This window comes from Rousettus aegyptiacus, unplaced genomic scaffold (genome assembly GCF_014176215.1).
Source record: "Rousettus aegyptiacus isolate mRouAeg1 unplaced genomic scaffold, mRouAeg1.p scaffold_m13_p_2, whole genome shotgun sequence".
In the NCBI taxonomy this organism is placed as follows: domain Eukaryota; kingdom Metazoa; phylum Chordata; class Mammalia; order Chiroptera; family Pteropodidae; genus Rousettus; species Rousettus aegyptiacus.
The window spans coordinates 148,458,282-148,485,078 of NW_023416295.1; the positions used below are offsets into that span (position 1 = coordinate 148,458,282).

Consider the following 26,797-nt stretch of genomic DNA (forward strand, 5'->3'; position numbering starts at 1 on the left):
AAAAAAGCGTGAGCTCTAGAAAATGGAAGAAGAGACTCTTAAGAGAAAAATATTCCTTTTTCTATAAAGAAATGTGTCTTATGCATATATGTTAATGTTTGTTAAAATCTACCGACAAAGTTTTCTGATTTGGATTAGATTTTCTTCCCAAATATATTTGTGTTATATTATATATTTTGTTACGTTATCAGTTCACAAAATAAAGAGTATGGTAAACAGTTCCTTTAACGAGTCAACTATAGAGTGTTATATATCATGAAAAGTTATAAGGAAAGGCAAAGTTAGCTTAGTGGAATTAGCTTAGTGGAAGTCTAGGCAGAAGAATGGAGATTGAGGGTCTAAGATAGGGACAAAAAATATATGGAAGTCAATTTATTAGAGAATTTTTTTTTCTGTTAAGGAGTAAACTAATAAGAGAGTACTGGATAGATTATTTCACTCATTCATTCAACAACCATATACAGGATACCAACTGCATGCCAGCCATTCTTCCCTGTGATAGGGACTGAAAGATTTGGCCTGCTCTGAGAACCTTAGAAAAAGGAGATGGCGATATAAATACTTAAGTATAGTGTGGGAAGTAGTAGCATCTCTGTTCTTGTCATAGAAATAAGCCTTCCATAACAGTTGTTTTTCCAAGCCTGTATGTGAACCACTCAAGGCCTGTCTCAAACTACAGTCTTCTAATATTGATGTTTTGGAGAGCTCTTCAATTATGAATGGGGATCATTGAAAGAAATATGTAGTGGCACTAGTTACCCTGCTGCCGGCTTATCCCTCTACTATAGCTGGGGTTCTAGACTAAATTGGCATCTGCCTGGTGGCTTGAGGATAAAAGGGAAGGAGATAGTTCAAAAATGTCTTCAAGGATTTTAGATCTGAACACCTAGACTTGCTCAAATTAAATACCTCTTCCTTTGCCCTGATCAGCAAAGCTTTAATCATCTACTTTGTTCTTTGCTGTAAAAGAGAAAGACTAAAGTTCAAAGAGTAGAGAATTAAAAAAAGAAGTATGTTATAATGTAGGGGCAGAAGGCTTCATAGAGTGGGGTGACATTCAGTCATATCTGGCCTTGCCGTTAATTAGCTGTATGACTTTGAACAAATCATTTAACCTCTGTTCCCAATTCAAACCTCTGGATCTTCATCTCTAAAGTAACAGCACTGGTTTATTTAAGACATTACATATGATTCTTTTCCCCTCTAAAGCCCTCTGCTTTTATGGGGTGAGCACTCCAATAGCTGAAGTTAGGGATGTTTTGTCACAGTGGACAGGCACAAGTAAAATGCCTGCTATATAGAACTGTTTGGGATTTTCCGCTACATAGATGATTTGTAAATAGAAAAGTTTGAAAGACCAATTTACAACATTCTTACACATGCAATATCATACTTAACTTGTACAAAGGGCTCTGTAACAGACATTATTAACAAATTCGAAACAAGAAAATGGGCCGTGCAAAGATATATAATATAGCTATTACGTGTTTGGTGATTTTTATATACTCTAACATGTGATTATTATATAAGCTAATACTGCTCCGTGTAATAATATAGTTGACCCTTGAACAACATGGCTTTGAACTGTGTAGGTTCACTTATATGCGGATTTTTTTTTCAATAAATATTAGGTTGGCCTTTGTTTCCCTGGGTTTCCCATCTGCAAATTCAGCTAATCATGGATTGAAAACAGTGTTTTTGATCCGTGCTTGGGAATCCTAATATGCGAGAGCCAAGGCCAACTTAAATTATGTGTGGAGTTTTGACTTCGTGGAAAGGGGAAGGTGGGTGGTGTCCACACAATTTGTTGGTTAATAAATTTTATTAATTATCCTTTAAATATGTCCCAAAATTATTTCTCTTCCTTATTTCCCATCTCCTAATATGAACATTTATCACTGCTACTGGAACGGATCTTTTTAAAAACACAAATCTGATTATGTTTCTTTCTTGCATAAAATCCTCTCATGGCTCAAAAAACTTAGAGGTTAAAATCCAAAGCCTATTACTTGGCATTCAAGGTCTTTCTTGATCTAAGCCCTGTCCGCCCATGTATTTGTCGTGTGGAATGGCCTACTGTTCTCTGAACAAATCAGGGTCTTTCAAGTCTCTGTGCATGCTACTCTTTCTGCCTAGAATACCATCTTCCCTGGTTACTTAACAAATCTCTACCTAAGTTTAAATTCTTAGTTTAAAAGTAACTTCTGCTCAGAAACATTCCCTGATTCCTCTAGGCCAATCTATTTTTCCTTCCACTGTAATCCCATATCATCTCTACCAAATTGTAATTATAGTCTACATCTCTTTCTCCTCCCTAAACTCCCTAAATGAAAACATTTTATTTATCTTTATCTCTTAGCATTCAATAAATGTTATTTATATGAATGAATAATAGTACTTAGATTTACATAGTGCCCTATATTTTATAAAGCACTCGTATTTGATTCTTATTTCTGTTTGTATTGCTGCAACTTGCCAGTGAGTCATGTTTCTATCCTTTCTTAGATTTAACATTCTCTTTAGCTTTTTATAGACTATTCCACATAGAGGAGAAAAAAATGGCGTGGGCCCAAGAGCAGCATAACAGTGTATGAAATAGCTGCTTTCTACAGAGTGTCTACCTGGTTTTTAAAATACTAAAATTTGTAGTTATATTGAGTGAGAAATTGAAGGACAGAAAGGATTCAATATTATATTCGATTCGTTAAAGGGATCTATGGAAGCTTCTTTTAAATATAAATTCTCCTTAGAAAAATATTGATAAAAATAATATGTAGTACTTAGAAAATCAAATACTATAGTTGGATGAACTAGGGGAATAAAAGCAAATAAGTTTATAATCATTAATGATATATATAGCTATGAGTGATAAAGGCTATTAGATCTTATGACTGAGTCTAAGGGAAAAATGAAAACTCAAACAAAAACCATTTTCCCATTCATCGTTAGTGTTTTACACATTTCACCAGTACTCTCTGAACAGATCATTTTTTTCTTTAATATTTTGAGCTACTAATTGCTTAAAGCAAGAAAAGTTTTCTCATCTGACAATTCGTCTTTTTTTATGAAACATTATATACATACATGTGTATATATTTTATTTTTAACAATTATTTTATGTTTCTAATTCATCGTTTATGTTTCAGTTACATATAGAATTATATTAATTGTAAATATCATGTGGCCTAAATTAATGAAAATGTAATGCAAATGCAGATTTTTATATTATCATAGACACTGCCTTATATGTAGTTATTAGTCAACAAATGTTTAGTAATTGAATAAATCATAAAATAACAGGATGTAGTCTACGGCCTTGCCACCCTGAACAAGCCTGATCCCATCTGATCTCGGAAGCTAAGCAGGGTTGGGCCTGGTTAGTACTTGGATGGGAGACCACCTAAGAAGACCAGGTGCTGTGGGCATAAAACAATAAATAAAAAATAAGAGATTGTAAGCTGACAAGGTCCTTGCAATCTGTGAGGTCAACCAAGAGTTGCCTCACCTAAAATAAATGAATTAATTAAATTAAATAACAGGATACAGTGCTAGAGAAAAAAAAAACTGGAGGCTTTTTAACTAACTTCTTTTTTGAACATATTTTTCATAAAACCAAGCTGTTGGAAATTTAGAATTGTCTCATTAGTTGAATTTCTCATCTGAAAAATATGCACATTTGACCAAAGAAAATTTTAAAAAGTTATGAATAATTACAATAGGAAATACATAGGCTTAAAATTTTTTAAAGGCTAAAAAATAAATCATATAAGATTAAATTTCTTTTTAAGGTTGTGTATGGTTAATGGAGGGAAGGAAAGAGACTGAGCTATAGAACCCATTTCGGTGAAAGCCTTGTCCACTGAAGGCCTACCCCTTCAGTGGTATTGGGTAAGGGTATAAATCTAGGAAACGACAGTTTATAGTCATGTCTGTCATTCTATTTCCAACTGTGTCATTCTGAGCCCAATGTTACAATTTGTATAGAGGAAGTAGAATTAGCTATTTATGATTTTTACTAGTAGTTTAAGAAAGTTTTTTGGGGGCAATTTTAGTAAAAGGGTGATTTAAAAATTTTTATAATTGTCCTAACATTCATCACTGACTAAATGCAATTCTGTTTGTCAGCAATATTTAACATGCTTAAAAAATCAGATGATATTCTAAATGTTGATAAAAATAAAAGAATCTCGTGTTCATAAGCAAAAAAATTGCTACTAATCCTTTTGAAAGATGTAGAAATTCTCTAAACTTACTCCACCACAACTACCTTTATTATATTTCATTAGAGATCCTTTATCTGCAGTTTATTTGTACATCCAATTCAAATAGTAGACACTTTTCAAAAATCTAATATGCATCATATACTAGGCTGGGGATACTAGGAATACAAAGAAAAACAAATTCAGGTTTGGGCCCTCAAGAAATTTCAGTTAAGTTGGGGTAGGAGGGAGTGGGGAAGAGATAAGCAGGGAAGTATTAGATCTGTAATAAATGGTATGATAGATACTGCACAAGATGGAAGAGAAAAGCTTATAAAAAGGGGATCCAATCTTGTGCTTGTGAGGAGAGGTGGCTAGGAAAAACTTCCTGAAGTGGTACCTAAGTTATGTTGTTAATTAACATTACCTCTACAAAGATTTCTTGAAATTGGTAAATTATACCTGAAGTTGAATCTGCTCTCCTTCCTCACTCCTGCAGCTCTGTTAGGTGTATTAGGTATAAGAGGTCATATGTGGCAGAAATCAGTTGTTTATCCCTGACATCTCTTCTCTTCTATTAGATTATTGCTGACTTTTTGTTAAATACATGGATGACTGAACTAAAGACATATTTCCTAGGCACCCTTTTACCTAGATTTAAGCCCTCAAATTGGCTGCTGATAAATTGGATGTAAACTGAGAAATGTATGGCAGATTATGGGAAGTCTTCTTAAAATATGGTTGGCAAACATTTAATTCTGCTTCTTTCTCTCTTCTTTAACCTGCTTTTTGGAATATGGATCGGATGACTGTATTCCATTTTGGATGAAGAAGACAAAGGCTACACCCTAGGGATGGCAGAGCAGACACTTGAATGTAGTCTGGGTCCCTAAGGACTTCAGGCAGTGGCACGAACATAATAACTCTGAACTGCTTCTTTCAGACTTACAAGTGAAGGAGAAATTAAATTCTATCTTGATTAAGCTAATGCTATTATTTTGGGGGAGGGGGTGGTCTTCTGCTACTCTTAGCTAAACCTGATCTTATCTGATATGTCATGTCTATCTAACCAGCACTAACACAATGCCTAGTACATGTCAGGTGTCCAAAATTTTGAATGAATGAATAAATGAATCTTCGCATACACATCAAAATTAAATACATAAAATTTTCCTCATGCTTCAATAACTCGTAATTATTTTTTTAGATAAACCAGATGTTCTCATTGCTTACCTTGTTATTTCCTGAGAGTAAGGCAGGCCCTGACAAAAGCTGCTTTAACGCACTCTGGTAATTAGACTATTAATTTCTTTGACATCTTAATTTGAACTATAATAGTCAAAAGTTAGTTGACCTTCCAAATATCCATACTACTTATTTGTCTTCATAGACTACACATTGCCAATATGTTATCACATAATTGCAAACAAAAAGCAAAACTGACAGAAAACTTGAACCAAAATAGATACTTTTGCCAACTGTGCACTGATGGACATATGTTGTGTTGTGATTATGTTCTATCTACCTAGCTCTCAGGGAGATGCTCAGAATATCAACCCTGCCAACGTTATCAAAATTCTCCCAAACACATGTTCTGTTGAAAAGCCCTACTTATTAGGGGCAAAACGAAGTTGTCAAGGTTTATATCACCTAGTTTGTTCTACATATAATAAAGTCTAAAGAATAAACATTTTAGAAAAGATAAAACCTTTCAAAGTATACCAGTTCACTACTTGGTAGTGTTTTCTTATTACACATTTTAAGATACAGGGAAAAGTATTAGACTTGGAGATGTAAGCTCTGTGTAACTTTGATGCAGGTTATTTTTACTTTCTATCACTTTGTAAAATGGCGGAATGTCTACCCACCACATTTCATTACGTGTGTTGAACAAATAACATCTTGAAATGGTTATAAATGTTTTAAAATAAAAATGGCACTTTTCTAGAGTACAGAAGAAAGGTAATTTAAATTAGTGTAATTTGCATACTGTTCCCATCTCTGGGTAGCTTTCTGTGATTTTTTTCCTCCGTCGTCCATCACTTATTTTCAAAATGATTACTCAAAAATAAAACTGGAGCAACATTTGTTCCTTTCTGAAATAGTTGTGTATGAGAACTGCCCTCTATGGAATTATACTTCATTTGGGAATGGAGATGAGCTGCTTTTAGAAACAGTTAAAGGAAAGAGAGAAAGAGAGAAAGAGAGAAAGGGAGAAAGGAAGAAAGGAAGGGAGGGAGGGTAGAACCATATTATACCATGATTCTATTTATCTGTGAGTCAATGCTTAGGAAGCTCAAATTGATTTTTCAAAGTCTTTCTTTTTTTTATGCTCAGTGCCCTCATTACAGAAAACTATGTTTGATAAGTCTTTCTTTTCAAACCAGAAGAATTTATCATCAGAAGTAACTTTCTTTTTTCTAATCCCATCACACTTAAAGGTTAATGATTGCAGTGTTGCAAGAGTAAATATAATCCAATGCAATTATGAAGCAGAATCAGAAGGGAGAGGCTGAAAGAGACCACTGATAGAGATGGGTCAGAGAAAAGGACTGAGAGATACACAGAAAGAAGAATCTTCATCAAGCAATTAGAATGGCCCTCGAAATTGTTCCAAGGTATTTATGTACCTAAATAGTAGTCTCTTGTATAGCATTCAGGAAAAACTTGTTGAATCAGAATTGGTATGGCTTCAATGGGCCTTCTTTTTTTAAATCTTGTTTTGCAGATGAGGTAGTAGAGGTAGGACTACAAATAATTTGCAGGGCCCAGAGCAAAATGAAAATGTTGGGCACCTTATTCAAAATTATTATACATTTAAGATGGAGACAGTAGAGCATTAAACCAATCATAGGATGCCTCTGATCGCTGGGCCCTATGTGACTTCACAGGCTGCATGCCCATGGAGTTAATCCTGAAAAGAGGTCAGACAGGTTAAATTATTTGCCTATGGTGATAAAACTGGTTAGGAACAGAGCTAACCTGATTCTTTCTTTAGTTTTTTTTTTTTCCCCCCTCTGCATTCTATTATTTCTTTATATTCACTTTCTGTTTAGCTTAAAATAGCATATGTTTATTCATCCATTCTTTAAGTTAATAAATATTTCTTCAACACAGACTATGTGGTAGACACTACATGAAGAACTGAGCGAACAAACATAAGACAATCCCTTTCCTTAAGTACTACTTAACTCTGGGTGCAGAAAAAAGCCTTCAGGAAAAAAAAAAAAATCTATTTTCTATAGAGGTTGTGTGGAAGGTAGAACTCTCATATACTCCTAGTAAGGGTCAAACAAGTGTTAATTTTCTGGAGGGCAACTTGGCCATGCAAGACAAAACGTGTCTCCCTCCCTCCTCCCTCCTCTCCTTCCCTCTCACTCTCCTTTCCTTCCTTCCTTCCTTCCTTCCTTCCTTCCTTCCTTCCTTCCTTCCTTCCTTGCTTCCTTCCGGTACTCTTTGGCCCAGAAATAACACTTCTTAGAATTTATCTTAAGACAACAATGACTAAGTTATACACATAGAGCTGTTCATCACAGTGATCATTTTTTTCTCATAAATGACAAAACGTTTGGGTTTTGTTAGGCACATTTTGGTATATCTATGTTGTTAAGAAATGGCCATTAAAATGTGGTTTTAGAAGATTTTTATCATGGGAAATGTTTATAATATGTAATAAGTAAAAAAGCAAGGTTTAAAATAGTGTGATTTTTTTGTTGTTAGAAAATATCTGTTTGTAACTAGGAAAACAGAGAAGGACATACACCCAAATGTTAGCAGTGATTAACTGCCTTCTGTAATTAGTTTTTCTGTTTGTATTTAGTTGTGTTTTCCAATATTTACTTATTGAGCATATTATAGTTTTATAATAAAACAAAATGTTAAGTTCTACCCATATTAAGCTATGAAAATCTATGCTTTCTTAAATACCTAGAGAAGGGTAGCAACTTATGTTTTACCATAGGAAAAATAATAATAATTGAATTTCATATATAAAACTACATAATAAACTAAACTAAATATCCATCATAAACTTGGATGAATTGAAATATCCCCTTTATAGTTGAAAGACATCTTACAGGTCATATGATCTAATCTTCAACTAATGTAGAAATTGACTCTAATAGCCTTGATAAGCACTGTAAACTTACTAAATTTAGAGATAGATTTATTTTATTCATGAAAAAGTGGATCTCAGCTAAATTACAACAAAGAGAAGCCAATTTGGACTCAGAACACCAGTATTCTGTAACTACACTATGGATATTTAGGTGTAATTGTGCATGATAAAGGAGTGGGCGTGTTACTGAATGGATGCTCTTTGAAAAAATTCATTTAAACTAAATCGTTGACTTTTGGCCACTGTACTCGTTATTTAGTATATATTTAGTGTCACCATTCACCAGAGACTCTGTTTTAAAATGCCCAGATAGAAAAATTAGGAGCACTTTATCGAGAGCATTCTCATAGGGGTTGATCTACCAGACCTTATCCCTAAAAATGCCTAGGACAAGGGGTTCATTCAGAACTTCACTGAGTGATTTATTTTACATTTGTAACTATATAGGTAAAAAATTGTTTGTTTAATCATTATATTTTGTAAAGTGAAAAGGCAGCTTTCAAGGATTAACATGAAATTAAAGAAGCCGGAAAGACATATACAAAAATAATATTGAAAAAAGTCGAACTCATAGATACAGAGTAAGAAAGTGCTTGCCCGGGGCTGGGGAGTGGGAGAAATAGGGAGAGATTGGTAAAACGGTACAAACTTTCAGTTATAAGGTGATAAGTTCCAAGGATCTAATGTATAACATAGTGACTATAGTTGATAACACTCTATTGTATAATTGGAATTTGCTCGGAGTAGAACTTAGATGTTCTCATCAAAAAAAAATTTTTTTTATTTGTCAATGATACTTCAAAAAGCTGAAAAACATAAAATGAAGATTCTGGTGTCATTTTTAAATCTTAGTTTTATGAGGAAAAAATATGCAGAGAAAAAGGTCTAGAGGATTGTAAGAAAATGTTAATTATAATTATGTCTGGGGAAAAGCTTATAATAAAATTTAAGAATAATAAAATGATTTCTAAAAGGACAATTCCTTTAGAGCAATACTGAATGCAATCACTACTAGTAAGGATAAATCATAGAAGTGTGCTGCCTGAAAAAGGCTATTGCGTTGGACCTAGCCATTCTTTTACTCTAAAATCACATTTTCTATCTTTTTTTATTTTTGATTGAGTTGTTGCCTCCATTAGGAGAGATGTTATTGTTTTTGTCTTTTTGCCTGTGTATAAATACTATGTAAATACCTTAGTGGGTCTCTCTCTCTCTCTCTCTCTCTCTCTCTCTCTCTCTCTATATATATATATATATATATATAAATATTTTTTTCTTTTCAAAAGATGCCATTGGTCATTGTTACACTTTTAGTGTCTATTGACTGGAAGAAAAAATATACACATGTATGTGTGTGTGTACACACACACACACACACACACACACACACACACACACACACTTTGATTTCTAGTTGCCATACCTGCTCTATGCCCCAGATTTCCAAGACAAATAGTTTGGAAACTGCCATTTTTATCTATTAGTGTTTGATGATAAAGATTGTGATAAAATTACTTCTCTTTAAAGACGACAACCACTAATATAATCACAAAAAACCTATGTTCTATAGACAGAATATAGTTTCTTTTTATTATTTATTTATTTTATGGTGGCATTGGTTAACAAAATTAGAACATACTTTCTTTTTCTAAAAAATACTCTGAAAGTTTTTGTTCACTACTGTTCTGTGAATTCTTTGAAACCCACAATTTCTATAACATTCGTTATAATCATCTACTTGACCAACTTTGTAACAATGCAGTTAGATCAAGTTTACAAGTTAAGAATTATATGTTAGTTTTCCTCCCCCTCAATTTTCCATGCCTACCTGCCAAAGCACAAAACTAAACAAACAACAATAACTAAAAGTCCCTTTTTGGCATCACTGTTTCTTTCTTTTCTTGTCTCTACACCCACCTGGTGAAAAAGATGCAATTTTCACAAAGGACTGTTTCTAGGAGCAGTTTTGTGGATAGATCGACTGTTGATTAAAATTTAAATTAAAAAACTTGACTTTAAAGCCTCTTTTTTGTGCTTATCTTTCAGTTCTTATCTCATAATTCCAGTATTTCAGATAATAAGCATTGTTAATGCTGTCCTGTCATAACTGGGCCTGCCTGCCCTTGAAATGATCCTTATTCCAAAATTAATTTTTCCTCTTCCCTAACCACAAGAATATTTTCACATTCAAAAAATATATCTAGAAACTTATTGATTCTTTCATAGTTCACATTTAGGCATGAATGACTGATAACCTGGCCTGAAACTCTAAAAAAGAGATTGCTTATTAACAGAAAGAACATACAATTAGTAGAGTTTCAGGCAGGGGACAGAAGTTTTTGCATAAAAGGAACAATTTGATAGCTTGTGGGTAAAATTAAAAGATCTATCTACCTGTGTCCTGTTTAGGTTGAAGAATCTTATAGGAGAATTTGCTCTTACTTGACCTCTCCATGAAACTGACCTAGAAATATATTACCAAGTGCGTATTCTAGATAATTTCTTACCCTTTCTTTAGGCCCATGGTCAGCTCTGTTTGGGGAGTTGAGCTATTGCTCAATTGACAACTGCCCCTGGCTTATAGCCCAACAGAATCCTTTCCCCAGAGCCACCCCAGAAAAAGTTATCTCCTGCCTCAGCCTTGTTCCAACTTGGGAAGACTGAACCAAACCAAGATGTTTTTCTTGAACATTCAGCATAATCATATGTCCCCAATCTATTAACTAATATTATATAATATAAATTCCACATTTTGAAGGGTTGCTACTCATAGCAAGCTCAGAAATGTTTTGTTGGCTCCTCTCTTAAGGTCTTTTTTTTTTTAAATGCAAATACTCCAAGTGTGAATAGCACTTTAGACTAATTTACACTGAGATGTTAGTGATTTTTTAAAAAATTTTTGATGGCCTTTTCCTAAGAAGAAACTTAGGCAGGGAGGTTAAAAAACAGGAGAGGGAGGATATGGAAAGGGAAAGGGTGAAGGAAAGAGGCAAAAGGAAAAGGAAAAATAGCATAATTGAAACTGGTGATACCTAAAGACTTCATAATTTAGCCACTTATGGATTTTACTTTGGATACAACATTTTAGAATGCAGTCTGTAAGAAGTGCATTAAATGAGTTTACTCTTTAACTGATAGATAATTCTAAGGAACTCAAGGAGATCTATTGTAAATCCCAGGTTTCCTAACACAGAATTTTTTATAAGCATTGATCCAGACTTTTCACAATATTTATTATAGGGAGGCAAGCTTTCATACTCCTGATAAATAAAAAACAAGTTTTCTATTCATGTATCTCATAGACTCCATGAATTCTTTAAAGTTTGTGAAATAATAAAAACTTTTCCTCAAAGTGTGACAATATTATACATGCCTTAGGACATATTTGATATAAGAAAACAGAAATCCTCTAAGCTATTTAAGAAAAAGGAAGATTTCTTATAAAGAATCAAGGTATCTCACAGAACTCAAGGGCAAGAAATGCAGTCAGATCTTCCAAGGTACTGGAACTGATAACTGAAGTGTCTTTAGTGACCAAGGCAACTCTTGGTACATTTTTTCGTTCCATCAATCTCATCTCCTCCCCCACTGCACATTCACCATAGTCTTTATCTCTATATTTCTACTCCCTTTTTACAAAGCAGCTTTCTACTCTCTACTTTTACATGGCATATCATGTAGGGAGTGCCACTTTGAGTAAATGAAAATACAGGATACCTGTATTTTGTCTGGTAACACTAACAGGATGCCTAGCCAATCCAGTGCCCTCATTTCCTGTATCCACCTGATCCATAACCAGAGCTAATTTACAGGAGTTTCTGTGTCCTCATTCAAAATTCAGGAGGGAGAATCCAATTAGTCCAGATTAAGCCAGTGGCCAGCCCTCATGGGCAAGGCAGTCACAGGGCCCATCTCTATAGGTGGAACGCATTGTCAGAAAAGGGGTAAGTGCTGATGAATCAGCCACAAATCTTAATTAATAGTATAAATGTAGGCTATGAGTAAATTTTGCTGTACAATTAGAAGTTGCTCTTACAACTTTCTTGAGTTTTTTATTGGTCTTTGTATTTTCCAGAGTTTGGCATCTGGTACTTGTCTCTCTTTTGGTCATTTATAATACTCTTTTCATGATGATTTAATCCTATGTTTTAGGTTACTTTATGCACTGTAATAGTGACTTGTTATTTATTACCTATCACTTGTATGATGCTAACTAAATATGGGATAAAATACCTATATTATCAACATCTGTAGCGCTGGTGACTAAAAGTCATGGCATCATTAATACACTCAGGATCAGAATGTTGTAGGAGACAGCATGCAGGGGAAAAAATCGAACCTGGATTGTGTGACCTGTGCTGAAAGACACCTGGTTTGGGTTTAAATCCTAGCTTTCTTTACTATTTATGATGAAGCCTTAGACTAGTTTCATAACGTCTCTACATCTCAGCTTCTTTAAAGCAGAGATAACTATACCTGCTCTGGTCACCTGCCAGTACTGTTAAAGGAAACAATGATTGTGAAAGTGATTGTAAACTATAAAACATCTCACAAACATTCCTCTTATTGTTGTCTGATAAAAGGTGCTTATAAATCATGTTAAATCTAAGAAAAAATGTCATTTGCTATACTAATGGTTACTTACTATGAGCTAGAGGTACAAGCTATAAAGATAGAATTATTCAAAGGAAAATAATCCTCCTGAAATGAATATTACTTTGTACACTATCTTTAAAGGCAAACTATTCTTACTGTTTATTATTATTTTTTAATGTATAACCTAAGATGAACAGAAAACACATTATTCTTGGAGGAAATATGAGCCATAACCAAACAATAAACACACACACACACACACACACACACACACACACACACGTGGGTAACAAAGCCCTCATGGTTACCACATTGCTAAAAGTAAGAATCTTCTAGGCTTCCCCTGCTTTATTTCCATCTATGCCACTGTCTCATCCGTTATTCTCATTTCATTGAAATTTCCAAAGAGAAAGAAGGACATAGTAGTGACTAGTGTATCCCCCGCCCCACGTAGAGACTTTAGCATTGGTATGTACTCTCTTATCTCATTTTCCTCCATGATCTTAAGCCCCACCATTTCTCAAAACAGCTTATCCTCATAAAACGGTGGGAAAACAAAGGTTTCTCAGCTGCTGAAAGGTCCCTTCTTCTTGTAATGAGTTGGAACATATTAGTCTTGTCTATGATAATTTTCAGGCTCTAACTGGGGCTTGGAAGTACCCAATAAATGACCATTGAATGAATAAACTGATTGATTGTTGATAGGAAGAATTATATTCTCAAGACAAGCAATAAATATCTTTTTGTTAATTAATTCATTTAACTATATAAAAATGATATTACAAAAGCTTTGATCTTTAAATTGTCTATGGGTGCAGTTCCCAAAATAGTCATGGAACAGAATGATAATATTAAATCAAACACATGTGGCTTGCCTTATTGGGGAGCACTTGTAAATATCTCTTTTGAATATTGATAAGGCAATATCTTTATCCTCTTTGGTATTAATGATTTTATTTTTTTATTATTTAAAATTTTAAAGTCAGTTGAAATCATGTCTAACCAAACTGAATTGAGTTTCCAGTCTACTGTTAACTTGGAAATGATTAACATTTACAAAGGAAAGACAAGCAGGCTCTTTCTAGGCAAGTTTTATGTTTACAAGTTGTGGAAAGATTGCTTATTTTAACCAGTGGGATTGACCTGGGGTGATGAACTTTTAAAACAAGATGGACTGTGGCCAATTTGACCTAGGGACAGAAAAAATGAGTTATGAAAACAAAGCATAGGCAGGATGGAGTTGTGCTGAGGGGCGGTTTTTAATATGGAATTTAAGCACTAGTTATTATTCTATTTTTTTTGTCAGATTCATAGATTCTGTAGTTGGAACATTTCAACTAGTTAATATATCAGGTTTGCTCATATACTTACTGCAGAGTCTGTAATTGCTTGTCATTTATGATGTTTTTTTGTTTCATCTGGTTGTTTACCATCACCATCCAGGCTTAGAGAATTCTGCCCCTTATTTCTGGTGTTAGTTTTCTGTCCTTATGCCTGAAAAAAAAAAAAAAAAAAAAACTATCTCCACTTTGTTGCTTCCCTTTGTGACTCGTCTCTTGCTTAGGTCCCAAGTTTCTGCCTAACTGGTTGGAGGAATACTAGGCTTGCCACTGTAATTTGGTTAATCAGGTCCAGGTCATGGGAACAGAGCAATGATTCTGAGAATGATTTGCCCTCAACTGAGGTCTGGCCACCCCAGAGAATAGACTTAACATTTTGGGAGCCAAAGCATCCTGTCTCAAAGCAGGAGACATGTGGCCTTGAGAAATCATTCTGGGAAAATGTTTGGAGATTAACCTGAAAATGGGAGATGCTAGCGGGTAGATCAAAACAAAAGATCTGCCATGCTTAAATGACAATTGCAATGGTTGTATACCTTATCTCAATTGTCTTGCTTAAGTTAAAATAAATGTAATACATTTTTTGCTTCTACTTCATAAATAATCACATTCACATATCAGTCAAATCTCTCCTTTTGGATGCCACCAAAAACTTTACTGTAAATTTTTACTAAGTTGAGTTTTGGATTACAATTATAATTCATTTATCAAAACAATATTTCTTTAGCAGAGAAATAGATACAACCTTAAAACAATAACAGCAACAACTCATCTTACATTATAATAAAGAGAACATTTTGAAATTCTCCAGAGATTCTGTGGGTATCGAAAATAAAGACAAAACATTAGAATAATGGTATAGTAACATAATAGCTCTATCTTTGTGTTTGCTCACATATACAATAGATTTAGTAATAGCATAAATATCTTTTGCCTCCCATACTTCAACATGCCACTGAGATTATGTAAAATCACATCTAAGAACCACTTTTGTTCCATTTGAAGCAGAAAAAAAATATCCCATAGAGGGTAATTAAAGTTTCCCTTTTTTCCCACAAACTTTGTTCTTAAAGAATGATTTGTTCACCCCAAAAGGATTTGGGGGACAATAAAAGTTAATTACTTAAAATGGACAATGTGGAGCATGTAAATAAAACCAAACCGTTGAGGTATGATTCTTTGGATATTACGATTTTAAATATGCTTGTTTATATCCAGTTCAAAATACTATTAAGATAAACCTTGCCATATGCACAGGATTTTTAATGGCTGACTTGTGATTTTTGCAAGCTAAAACATAATATTTGGAAAATCTGGTCTTTATTGGGCAACAGTCAAGGGTGGGAGATTGGTGTGGTAAGAAATGAGGTTCTAATAACATTCTCATCAAAGTTCAGTGGCCAGAGGAAAAAAATGTCTTTCGTGTCCTTATCGTGTTTGTGCAACATTAAAAAAAAAAAATTACTGCTCTAAAAATTGTGCAATAGAAAGTAGTCCTAGTTAGAGCTTTACAAGATTGCACTATTTGGGACACAGGTGTCATTTAATTATGTGCTGATTTACCTGTTCAGACATGTCTTTGCTGTCTCTGAGTATTCATTTGAAGTTCTGGGATAATCACAACTGAGATTTTAGGTTCTTAGTAGTGTACATATATAGCATTTGTATAATTCTTTTTGGTAAAAATAGAATAATAGTTTTCTTTTAGAGTTAGGTACATGAGTATAAAACAAAAGGTATTTCCAAAGATCACACTTCCAAGTGTTAATTCTTTAGCCAAAAAAAGAAGAAGAAGAAAGAAATTAACTTTGCCAGTAAAAATCTATTCTTTTGTCACTAGTGTTGAAATTTAAAATACATTAGGTGATCAAGTTTTATCAGAAATTTTCTCATGTCAACTGTTGGTTCATTTATGGGTTGCACAAAAACTATTAGAATTCAAAATACGATTAACTTGCAGAGACAGTATCTAAACTTTCTGCTTTCATTTGGTGACCTTTCAAAGACAGACATATCATTTATCATATGTCTGTCTACCTAGCTCTCTCTCTATTATACCCGCTCCTTCTTCAACTCTAACAGACATGGTGTTAAAGTTCCTAATATTGGAGTATTTATAATACACAAAGAAAGTAGAGAAGGTAATTGAATATTACCTCTGTATTGTAGAAATAGCCAGAAATCCAAATTAGGTGGAGAACCTCTAGGAGCTTTCTTTTTCTTTTTTTTTTTTTTTTCTGACTAAACCTACCACACCCATCTGAAGAGGGCAAAGTTCAATGGGTGAATAAACACAAATTACCCTTTCGACAGTGGATCACAGATTTTTTTCAAAGTGACTCTTTTGCCAACAAAATGCCACATAATCCATTCCCTCCTTTTGTGTAATTAGTACTTTTCCTAAGTTCATTTCTTAAGTGATTCATAAACCAATCCCTTACCAACAAAACCAACCAGAGTTTGTGGAGGTAATCTGGGACTGTAGATCCTAATAGTTCTAAATGTTTGGTGGCTAAAGAGGAAATAAAGTGTTTTAAACCACCAAGCATTCCTACCTGCAACTCATTGGCTGATGTTGGAAAGTGAATTTGTTTTAGGGTATCATCTCCCTTTGTTTCCGAAGGAATCATATTTCATGAGTTAGGTATTTGTAAACAAAATAAATTATATATGTTTTAGTTGAGTAACTGTAAATTACATATCTATTATTACTCTTACAAAACCCATTGATAAAGTCATCATCCAAAAATAGATCCCTAAGCCTGCTGAAATCTTTGGGGTGGGTGGATGGGGGGTGCTACATGCCTCTCCGAAGAGATTTTGATTATGTATATGAACTGAGCTACCTATAGCTGAGTCTGAGACATGGGCCAGGGATATGGTACTTGAGAGAGAAAAGAAATCAAAAAGGGAACTTTTAGCCAGAGGAGATTAAGCTGACTGGGGCTCAGGAAAGAGTCTACTAGGTGATACCCTGTGAAAAGGCATGTCAATATACTCTAAGTTTTAAGATGAACATCTCATGTTAATGTTCTTATTTTCCTTTTTTAAAATTAAGATCCCTTACGGCTTCTTCAAGCCTCAGGAAAGTATACTAAAACGTATTAGCTATGTTTCCCAAACTTAAAGTAGGGGGAATCCATTTATATTCTTGGGAGGAATTTGTGTCTATACTTGGAGAACCTGGAGAGGAATTTGTGCCTATACTAAGAAATCTGGAGAATTATAGCCAGGCGTGATCAGTGGAGAACTATGTAGCAGCATCCCAGAAGAATTGACACAAAACACCCAGGATGGATTTGTGAAACATATGAAAACTCACTGAGTATCTTCATAAAGTCTGAGTATCTTCGTAACACAGGGTTGGATTCCCTGCATTCCCTTGGATGGAGGCTTTGATCCCTCCTATTTATCCTATTAAGAGAAAAGATGTTGAAAGGCTAGAGAAGTTGTTATCTAATTCATTTCATAAGAATATAAGAAACGAAATTCTATGTGACACTGATGTACTAGTAACTGGCAATAAAGTAACAAAATCATATCGACCAATTCCAAAGCAACTTGAAAGGTAAAGAGAGGAAGCTTTAAATACAAAAGTCTATTACTTCTTCACTAAATATAACATCTTTACGCTTGTGTAAGGACGTATACAAAAAGGACATATACATAAACATGCAAAGAGAATAATTTTAGATCCACACTAATAAAAAATTGTAAAAAGCATGCTGTTCACTTGTCATGGTGGGAAAGGCAAAAAAGAAAACATAACCCTGCTCTTGAAAAGTTTACCATTTTGAAGTCTAATTTGCATTACAAATAGACACATCTGAGAGACCAAAAGAGCAAGGGTAGAAATCCATTATTTTGTACCCCAACAAGATACACCTTCCTGGGCAATGACTGGAAGGCGTAAATGTGGTGACAACTCTCAGACCAGAGTTGGGATGAAGGAATGGAAAGAGCAGTGATAGTTCTACAGAAGAACAGTCTAGATATCAGTGGGATGCAAGTGGGGTCTCTGGTTTGTCAGAATTCAGCAGCAGAGGGGAGCCTCATCTGCTGCTCCTCTGCAGGGGTAGAAACAGAACAGTGCCATAAGAAGGGAGCTACATAGCACAGACATCTAGAGCAGGGACTCTAGAGCCACACTACCTGAGTTTTAACTTAGGCAAGTTATTTCACCAATCCACTTTTTTTTTTCTCAAGAGGTCACCTTATTTTCAATTACAAGAATCAATTTAAGTGAATCTCTAAAGAGATGGTGTTTTAAGACTATCCGAGTGTTTCCACCTGGGCTTACATGAGGTCTTATGTGACAATTCTGGATGGCAATTGGTTTCTGCTTACCTGGATTCATTTTGGAAGTAAAAATTAATCTTGGTCAGGAACAATGGAATTATCTCAAGGTCTATTCCTTTCCCTAAAATTGAGATTGTCTGTTACATTCTAGATCTAGCGTACAGATGGACTCAGGGAATCTCCAGGATGATTAGCTTTAAATATGCTGGTTCTAGACTAATAGCGCCATGAGAAGAGTTTCTGTAGTCACTATAGTTTTTCTGTTATAGCCTACCACCTGGAGACTTGACAGTGTCATGGAATGAAGAAAGCAACTATTGAAGAAGAGTTGACAAATATTTCTTTGCTGACTGGGATAACACATAAACTGTGAAACTGTGTAGTCTGGTTAATTGAGAAGCTCTAAGGAAACATAATGGTGTAATAATATTCCTAACAGCAGTACTCTGTAAAACTAAATGAATTCCCTTGAGATCCTAAATTGCCTTTTTTAAAAAAGTGATGTTTTATTAAATATGTGGCATTTACATTACATTCATTTCCTTCTTTTAAAAAGAAAAGGTGTTATGGTAGTAAAATCGTTCTGTACTACATTTGCTTTGTCTAACAACAGTCAGTTTTTTCTGTACACAGTGTTTCCCTGAGCTGATATTAAAATGGAATTTAAAGTGCAAGAAGAAAAAGCAAAGAGAAAGGGGGAAATAATACTATCAGAAACAAATAAACTATACCATATAAAAAGGGCCTGTTTATAAAAAGGGCGCATATAAAAAATATACTCCAAATTCTTTTTAAAAATTATGGTTCTCATCTTGGAAGAGTTCAGATTAGAATTCTAGATACTGTACAAATATTCTACCTGCCATTGTTCAAATTTTCTTGACGATAACACTACTACTCTTAGTCTTATAAATAGATACTATAAATCAAGGATTTAAAAAAAATATTGCAAGAAACAAAGGCAGGACTCCTGACTCTTGGTTCCTATTATAGCCAATAAGACATTCTCTTACCTGAAAAAATTCCGACTGTCTGAAATCTTCACTCTCAAATATGTACAGGGAGAAGTCTCCCAGAAAGAAGTTATCTTTGGCTTTATGCAAGTAGCATGGCTAGGGTTAAAAATCCGCCTTTGCCTTTTGCCACTTTTATTTGCGATTGACATGTGAGACTATGCAAAATTCAGAAATTTGCAATGATGGCAGTTTGGCCACCTGGTCTTATTTGAGGTTTCTTTTTTTCCCATACCGTATATTCAAAACAACATATTTCCAGTTCACCTCTGAGCTCCTTAGAGCAAAGAAACTCATCTGCTGAGAAGTCTCTCCCTCATCTGTAGTTAATGCATCCAGAGTCAACTTGAGATCATGAGATCATGAACAAGCCACAAGAAGTCAAGATCAGGCACTCTACATTTCCCTCCCTCCCAAGCTCCAATGCTGAATGAACTCTGGAGCAGCAGATTTCTTAAATTAGCAGCAAAAGATTAAATTAGAGTCTTCTTGGTGCTCAACACACACAAAGTACTCATCTGTCTAATGTAGTAGGCCTGGCTGAGAAACAAGGTAAAAACAGCAAAATTTTCGCTCCCTTTAAAATCTCAAAGATCTATGCACTGAGGCTCTTTCTCCTTAGTTGGATGATTTTTTGTTTGTTTGTTTTTTTTGTTTTTGTTTTCGGGCTGCAGAAGGAAAGCTGCATCTATATAATAAATTGTAGCAGTCTGCATCCTGGGATTGCCATTATCCTTGCTTGCTACAACCCATCTGACTGGCACATTTGTTTATAAGACTAACATTGGTGAGTCCTGCAACTTTTGCAAGACTCAGTGGTCCCTTTACTTTCATCTTGGATCCAAGAGGTCCAAGAGGTGTTTGCTGGAAGCTACACATAAGTAGAGCCCCCCGAAACCCCTGCCTCTATTAGAAACAGTTGGTCATCTCTGGACAAAGCTGCCATAAACTGTAGTTAACATTCTATGTGAACAAAAACTCAAGACTTTGCTCTCAGGCTGTAGTGGGTATAGACATATGCCCATCTGTTAAATCAATGTGGCTAATATAAGCCTCTACAAACCACTGAGGTCAATATGTACCACCAATACACTCATGTCTAAGGCCCTAAGCCACCTGTCTTGACCGTATTTATCAAAACCCTCTCATTTGTGTGTGTGTGTGTGTGTATAAATATATATTTCTCCACTCTAATTCCACTTTTTTTGCTTTATTTCTCAATATTAGCAGACATTTAACCACATTTGGGAGTCTTCTTGAAGGTCCATCAAATAGTATGCCCTTCTCTTTCTGGATGCTGAATAAATTGAGAAATAAAGTAAAAGAATAGGATAGATGAAATGTTTAAACATCATCATTCTTACCAATAAAGCTTTAATTCAAGAACCAAATGGACTTCTTCATATTGAATTCCACATTAAAGTCACGGCAATGCTGGGCCCCCACAAGGAGTGTTTTAATTTGCCACATTTAACAGAGGTGAAGAGAAGGCTGTAGTATTAGCTTGCCTCTCAAGTATCACATTAGCCTTATCATGTTGCATTGTTTTATAATTCGAGGAAAACTTATTTTGTCCACTAAACTGGAAATCAGCAGTAATTCAATAGCACCCCTTGTCTAGAATAAGAAATAAGTCAATGGATTTTATCTACCCTTTACCTGTCTTATGAAGTTTAGGGTGTAACAACTTCCTTCAGTTAATTACAGAAGCATTGTTTCATTTTTCCAGAAACACTGGTTAGGTCTGTTTTAAATCAGCAGCCTATCAATTTAACTACTGCTAGTAAACATGGGCCATGTTCTGCTCTCAACCTGCTTAGATACTGGAGGCAACTGAATGTGTTCAGCCTAGAAGATCGGGTTTTTTTGTTGCTGTTTTTGTTGCAGTTGTTGTTGGTGGCTGCTGGGTGTGTGTGTGTGTGTGTGTGTGTGTGTGTGTGTGTGTGTGTGTGTGTAGGGCAGTGCAGAAGGAAGACTTTTATGGGAAATATTTGTTTTTCAAAAAAAAAATAGTGAGAACAGAGGTACTGTAATGGAAATGTGCCTTTCTTAGCAAACGTGAAACAGAATTAAAGTCACTGAATGAATGTTTACTGGGAAAATAAGAAAGGAATACAAATATTGGAGGAAAATAATACTCTGAAATAGAAGAATGGATGTGGAAAAACAGATGTCTAACAATGAAAATTTGTAATTTGCTAAGAAAATGTAACCTAATCTTTTCCAAATAGAAAGAAAAAGAACTAAGGAGGAGCAGAGATTTATAAGTATGCTATTATATTTAAGAAAAAAAGTCCACGAACAATAGGGCAATAAAAACAGTGTTTGTCTTACATGAATACTGAATTACTTCCCCACCCCCAAGTGAATGGCCTAAGGGATTTTATATAACTTTGTAATTTAAAAAGTCAACTTTTTTTTTGATATGCAAAAAAAAATGATAGTTTCAAAGATTATTATTATTTTTATTTTAAGTGAAGACTTTTCTATCCAAATGTAGCCTTTATCTTAAGTGAAGTCACAGTAATTCACAATCAAAATTATACCTAATAATTATACCTAATAATATGGTTTAACGAAATGCAGTTAATCTATAATATGCTCTTCTAAAAAGCTATCCTTTAAAGTTGATTCCAGAATTAAAATAGGGTTATAAAGGAAAAGCAAGGAGGAAATAAATTTTTCAAGTTGAAACTCATTGAAAATTTTCATCTCCATTGATTACACTTTTATAACGAACAACTTTCAAAAAATTATTAGCAATTTAATATTTAAATTTGTAGGAATTCATTCATTATACAATTAAACATTTTTGGCTTTTCAAAAACGTAGTCACTAAGAAGTCTGAATTATCTAAGGAAATAAGTAACGTGTAATCAGAGTTCATAGATTATAAAAATTAACAATTTTAATCTTCCATATATCTTTTAAAAAATTAATGAATAAACAACTCAATTGCACCCTATTTCTCATTCTATAGGGTTTCAATTCAACTAAAAGAGATAATATGGCAATGTTCTAAGTGTTTTCCTCAAATTGATAATGTTTTAACTAAGCATAAAAAAGGTTAATTAAATTAGAAAAACTCTAGATTTAGTAAAATTAAACAGATTTTTCTCTTTAAAATATTGCTGATTTAAATATGTTAAATAACATTAAGTAAATATTCAAGACATAAACATATATCCCCATGAATTTTATTTGATAGCAGAATATTTATTCTCAGAATATCTTTCAAGTTTAGCACCATCCACGCAGTATGTAGCTGTTATATTATTTTTTAAAATCTTTTTTTCTGGCTTTATTCAAATATAATAGACAATTAGTTGCTCATATTTACATTGTACAATTCAATGAGTTTTTTTAGTTATAGTTGGCATATATTAGTTTCAGTTGTACAGCATAGTGATTAGAAATCTATATAACTCACAAGGTGATCACCCCACTAAATCTAGTACCCCTTTTCCTCCTTACATATTTATTACAACATTGTTATCTATTTTCCTTATGCTATACTTTATGTCTCCTTGTCTGTTTTGTAACTATGCATTTGTACTTCTTAACCCCTTTGCCCTTTTTCACCGTCCCCAACCTCCCTTCATCTAGTATCCCTCAAAATATTCTATCTATGAGTTTGTTTCATTTTTGTTGTTGTTGTTTATTTTGTTCTTTAGGTTCCACATGTATGTGAAATCATGTGATATATATCTTTCTCTATCTGATTTACTTTATTCAATGCAATACCCTCTAGGTCCATCAAGACCATATCTTATAATTATTAGGTATAATTATGCAATACCCTCTAGGTCCATCAAGACCATATCTTATAATTATTAGGTATAATTATGTCTTTTAATCTGAAGTGAGTCTCTTGTAGGCAGCATATGTAGGGGTCTTGTTTTCTTATCCATTCAGCCACTCTATCTTTTGCTTGGAGCACTTAATTCTTTTCCATTTGAGGTACTTGTTGATAGGAATGTAGTTGTTATCATTTTTCTATTCCTGTTTTTGATACATGTTTTTTCTTCTTAAAGAAGCCCTTTCGATATTTCCAGTACTAGTGGCTTGGTGTTGATAAATTCCTTTAGCTTATTTTTGTCTAGGAAGTTCTTTATTTGTCCTTCAACTCTAAAAGATAGCTTTGCAGGATAAATATTCTTGGTTGTAGATCCTGGGTTTTCATCATGTTGAATATTTTGTGCCAAGCCCTTGTAACTAACTGCTTTTCTCTTGCTGCTTTTAAGATTCTCTCTTTGTATTTAACTCTGGCATTCCGGTTATTATACATCTTGGTGTGGGCCTCTTTGAATTCATCTTTTTTGGGATTCTCTGAGCTTCCTGGGGTTTTATGTCTATTTCCTTCACCAGACTAGGGCAGTTTTCCATCATTATTTCTTCAAATAGCTCTTCAACTTCTTGTTCCCTATGACACAATGACATATTTATTTATTTTTATATTTAATTTTGTCCCATTGGCTACTTAAATTATTATTGTAGTCTTGGTTCTTTTTTCTTGCTCTTCTGATTGGTGTCCTGGGCTTCTCCATCCTCTATATTGGTGGTTCACTCCTCTTCTTTACCTCAGATAATGTGTTTTTCATTTCTGACTGGTTTCCTTTTTTATGTTTTTTTTTTAAATCTCTTTGATAAAGTTCTCACTTCCCCTAAGTTCATCAAGCATCTTTATAATCAGTGTTTTCAATTCTGCATCTGTTAGATTGCTGACTCCATTATTTCTAGATCTCTGTTCTGTTCTCTAAGATATTGTCTGTTTTTTGTCTTTTCATTTTGACTGCCTTTCTGTGTCTCTTTTTATGTACTAAGCCAAGTTCCTAAGCCTCCCAGTCTTATGTATGTATGTATGTATGTATGTATTATGGTGACATGGTTTCAGCTGTACATTTTAACAGTAAGGCATATATGTGTGTGTGTGTGTGTGTGTGTGTGTGTGTGTGTGTGTGTGTACACACACACACGTATTCACCTTCCATAGTTAGATTTCTTTCTGTCGCCACATATTTAACCCCCTTTACCCTGTCTACTACCCCTCTTCCCCCTACCCCCATCCCGGTCTTTCTAGCATGGCTTTGTGTAGTAGGTAGGTGTCCAGTGGCACAATCTTGAATGGAGTTCAGCTGCAGGCCAAGATTAGCTTCAGCTTGTGCCCCTCCAGGGCCACCTGTTAAGATTCAGCAAGCAATCCACTGACGATGTGCCATGTATATATATATAGTTGCTTCAAAAGACCATGCCAGATACTGAGGCCAGCTGCCACCAGTGTGAGTCTTAGAGTTGGCTCAGCTAGGAGCCCCAAAGTCCCTGAGGGTATAGCTAGATGTGGCTTAGGTGGGGCTGCCAGATGGGGGAGGCAGAGTTTCAGGGAAACCTCTGGGCGGAGTGATCTCTATTATCTAGTTTGATGAAATCTCAGCTATGCTGATGCTGCATCCACACACTGGGGGTGGGGAGGGCTCAACGGAGGATATCACTAGCACTTCTGCCTGGAAGAAAGCATTGCCTCCGGCCTTTGCTCCAACAACTCAGTGTCCCCATGTAAGTCCCTGGCATCCCCTGAGCATCTCACCTGGTAGTGGTGCTCAGAGTGAGCAGGTCTGTCACCGCAGAAGTCCACTTGCAGACCTGGTCGCTTAAGAGGCATTTGCAGCTGCCCACTGCAGCTGCCACAGCCTCTGTCCTACTCAGCCGCTTGGGACCGGGCAGCCTCACTCTTCTCCCCCTCCTACCTTTGACCATTGCAGGGAGATTTCTTATTTCTCTCTCTAGTTGTAATGCTTCTGTTTATCTATACCCCAAGTGACTCTGCTTGCTGTTTGCTTCATGTTTTCGTCACAACTTTGATGTGGTCACAAGAGGAATGAACAAAGCCTCTATCATCTACGTCATTTTCCCCCCAATCAGTCTGTTATGTTATTTTTATTTAGAAGTCTGTGGACAAGAAAAAAGAGACCTAAATAACACGCAAGCTAAATAATTCATGTCAAATGTGGTAGTCGTTGGTGCTACTTATCAATATCCTCTCCTTCATGGCATAGTCAATATTGAACTTTCTAGTCAATGAGTTTTGTGGAAGTAATGTGAGTCACTTCTATGCATGAGCATTTACATATAAAAACAGACTCCTCAAAGCTCTCTTTCTTTTGACCACAATTCTTGATGATATTCCAGATAGTGTCTATTTGTCAGTCTGGGTCTCAGAATAAAGAGAACAGAAAGTGGAGTAGAGGATTGAAGAGCAGATGCCCCAGATGACTCTTAATGAACATGTAACAAAGGCAAGAAGAAAAAATCTTGGTTGGTTTAAGCTGCTGAAATTTGGGGTTGTTTGCTATTATAGCATATCTTAACTTATACTGATAGCTTTGCCAAATGGTCAAGAGTTTGTTATACTTTTAATACTAGAAAATAAAATCTCCACTGTTTAGTAAAAAGAAAACTAGGTGAGAGCTTAATCAGTGGCTAGACAGGCCAGAGCAGAGAAAGCAAGAATCCAGAGACAGGCTAGACCCACTAAGTTGGCACAGATTATCAGGGGAGGGGCCACTGGGAAAGTCATGAAATTCAGTCTTAGTCAGAGAGACTTAATGGTTTTCTAGGAGGCCCAATGTGACCTGATGTTTGGGGACAGGCCCCAAAACTGGGGTTGGGCATAAAGAACACAAGCAGAGCCTATTTATTAGAACAATGCTTGATCATTGTCCAAGATGATTAGATGATTAATCCACTATTATTAAATTTTCTCTGACTAGGAATATCTCTAATTTCAGAGCCTGGTATGGGACTGAATCTACAGATGAAAAATAAATGGTTTATATAATCAGAAGAAGAGCAGAAAGGACCCAAGTGAGTTATCACAAATTATAGATTTTGTGAATGGCCATAGGAAATAGAAGAATAAGATTTTGAAGCATTAGAAAAATGAGTCTATTGATTTACAACTCATTAACTTTCTAAGACAGAAAATATTTGGTTATTGGTCGTTGTTCTTTCTTAAACTTTAGGGTATTTGGTAAAATATTCTGGCTAGAGGTCCCTTCGTGGACTTCTAACTGCATTTGTAGCACCTTTTATGGATTTGAGTTGACTTGACAAAATAAAGCCATTTATGGCATGTGTACTGGTTTGCTAGAGCTGCTATAACAAAGTAGTATAGACTAGGTAGCTTAAACAACAGAAATTTATCCACTCAGTTTTTGAGGGTAGAAATTCAAGATC

At 34.8% G+C, this 26,797-nt stretch overlaps 1 non-coding gene across 1 annotated transcript; it reads left to right on the top strand.

The window, feature by feature from the left end:
- The first annotated feature begins 3,306 nt into the window (after window positions 1-3,306).
- On the top strand, window positions 3,307-3,425 carry LOC118614554. Its single transcript, XR_004956122.1, has one exon. It is a non-coding gene; the product is annotated as a 5S ribosomal RNA (ribosomal RNA).
- Window positions 3,426-26,797: the final 23,372 nt, after the last annotated feature.